This window comes from Branchiostoma lanceolatum, chromosome 10 (assembly GCF_035083965.1).
Source record: "Branchiostoma lanceolatum isolate klBraLanc5 chromosome 10, klBraLanc5.hap2, whole genome shotgun sequence".
Classification (NCBI taxonomy): Eukaryota; Metazoa; Chordata; class Leptocardii; order Amphioxiformes; family Branchiostomatidae; genus Branchiostoma; species Branchiostoma lanceolatum.
The window spans coordinates 102,732-105,304 of NC_089731.1; positions in this window are offsets into that span (position 1 = coordinate 102,732).

The window sequence follows — 2,573 nt, forward strand, 5'->3', positions numbered from 1 at the left end:
TAGAAATCTGATCTTGGCTGGGAGCTGAACCCAAGGTGGTGCTAATCCCTCTGCAAACAGGCCCAAACCACTTGCCATGTAATCAGTCTCAGACCATATGCAACTGCAAAATACTCCTGTTCGCAACCAACACTTATCTGGTCTTTTCAATATCAATCCATTCTTCACACCTCATATCATCATCTCAATCCGCAGACTATGCATAAATTGTCGCCTGTGCTGGGGAATATCAGGGGGGAGGCGTCATGTACATTGTACGTCAGAAGGTGTTTAACATGGTTGTGTTGTATCACCTAGTGTAGATGACAATAACACCCAGTCTGGAGGAAATCCTTGGTTGGTGAGGCGTGGACAGAGGGAGACAACATGTTCCTTGTCCGCGTGTTTGTGAGGCTTGAACACCGGAACTACCGAGTACTTCACATGCCTGGATCAGCAGTAGGGAACTGAAGAGGGTTCTTCCGTTATATAATAACCCGGGTAGAGTAGACAACATCGCCCCAAAAGCAGGAACATGCGATACTGGATACTAGGAGGGCTTCAGGGCTTTACAAGGCGCCCAAACAGGAGGAACTGGGGGATCAGGGCCGCTGAAAGACGAAGGAAACCCGCGCTACGTTTCCGTGCTGCTGAAACCACGGAACTGTCGGTCCCGCGGGTTTCAGTCTCTAGCGGCCCTCCCTCAGATACAACCGCGCAGAACCTTCACAAACACGCCCCACACACGCACACAAACATGCCCCAACTCCAGAAACCGTGTCTGCTACCTCACAGGATCTACAACATTTCAATCATAGGGAAACTGAGACAGAAAAGCGAGTTTTACCTGAATTCTGCAGCTGCAGACGGCCGCGATCCTGTCAGCTGAAACCAACATGGCGGACAGACCCGAGGCCTGCTGGGATAGCACATAAACCTTCAAGCAGATGTGGGGAGTACAAATCGCGACGTTTTGGGCTGACTTCGCCGCTTTCTGGTCAGCTTTATAATAGTCTTCCAGACGATGATAAAAAAGAGTATGGTTACTGTTCTATTGTCTGCCCTCGTTTCAGCATGTTCGAGTAGTAATAGATAAATAAATAGTAATTCTCCTTTATTGCTAAGACTATATCTGAGTGAACTTTATGATATTTTGTTTCATATTGGATATGTCTTAATTTATTTCGTCTTCAAATTTAGCAGAACACTATAACCAGTCGTATTTCTATCCTGTTGTATTTCTTTCTGATACTGTTGACAAAAACGACAAGGTGACTTTGGCTTTTGTAACCGCTAGGAGGCGCTCGTGCAAGCCAATTTGACAGTCATTCAATGAGTCAAACGTTATATGTGTTGTTTGGCTCCTTTCGCGCGTGATTGCGCATCATCTGCTGTTACTGAAGCAGCAATAATGTTACAATAACACGGAGGGTGTGAAAGTAGTGTGTGTTGATGACAATAAAGCTATTGTTACCTTCATTCCCAGGTGTAAAGTTAATGCACTGTAAAAATGACAAAGGGTGCGTACCGTGTCTTCTCAAGAGTCAATGATAATTGCTGGTGTCCGGTGATTACAAAAGATGCTACAAGGACACTTTCTTTTGCTTGTTTGTTTGTTTTCCTCAGCCCACACACTCGAGGAAAATATTTGACCTCCGGGGTTTGTGTTCTGTTTGCATGTCCTGGGATCCTTTAGAAATATTAAGGACTGAAGGGACTGCCCATATCAAGGAAGTTAAAGACCAAATATATGTGCAAAGAAAATGACAAATAAAAAGATGCCTAAAAAGATGAATAAATAGATTAATAGATCGATCGGCATTCCATTAGCTTATAACTTTAATAGACAAAAGTTGAAAACTGCCCCCATTGATGGAGAAAAAATATATGCTATCGATTTTTTACTTGATCGATAAAAGATAAAACGTTTGTTTATTTGTTAATTTTTCAGTTTTCTGCTAGTTTGTTTTTGTGTGCTTATTCCTTCTGTACTTGCACGGAGGCACCGCTGGTTTCGGTACCTTTTTTTTTTACAAAAATGGAGGGAGGAGACAAAACAGGTGATTTGACAATTTGCAATAGATAAATAAAACAGGTGATCTCTCACCTCTGTAAGTTGTCTCCCCGTAATCTTTACCTTTACCTTGAATCTTTACCTTGAACCACAGCCAGTCGATACCCTCACGGGTAATAAGGCTGTCCTAGTTGTGGCGGTAGTAGCATTGTGTAATAGTAGTAATGTGTAACAAACAAGATACAACATGCAAGTAATAAGAAAAAATGCAAATTAACAGAATCATTTACAACGCAGAAATAAGCATAACGTTATATATTGTAACATATGTAACGTTAACAGAACACCGCTTTGTTGTTGTGCCCGCAAGCAAGATTCGGGGTCATTGACCTAACGTGCAGGTGACCTCTTCGGCAAGCAGCTCTCCAGACGCACCAAAATATTTGCCATTTCATCTTCATATTCACCCTATTAACCAACAATATATTTCAATTTATAGTAGATTATATATTAAAAAGTGTTTCATATTTGATTTGAACTTCATGTAGCCTAATTAGTGGATTTGTCGAAACAAATAATA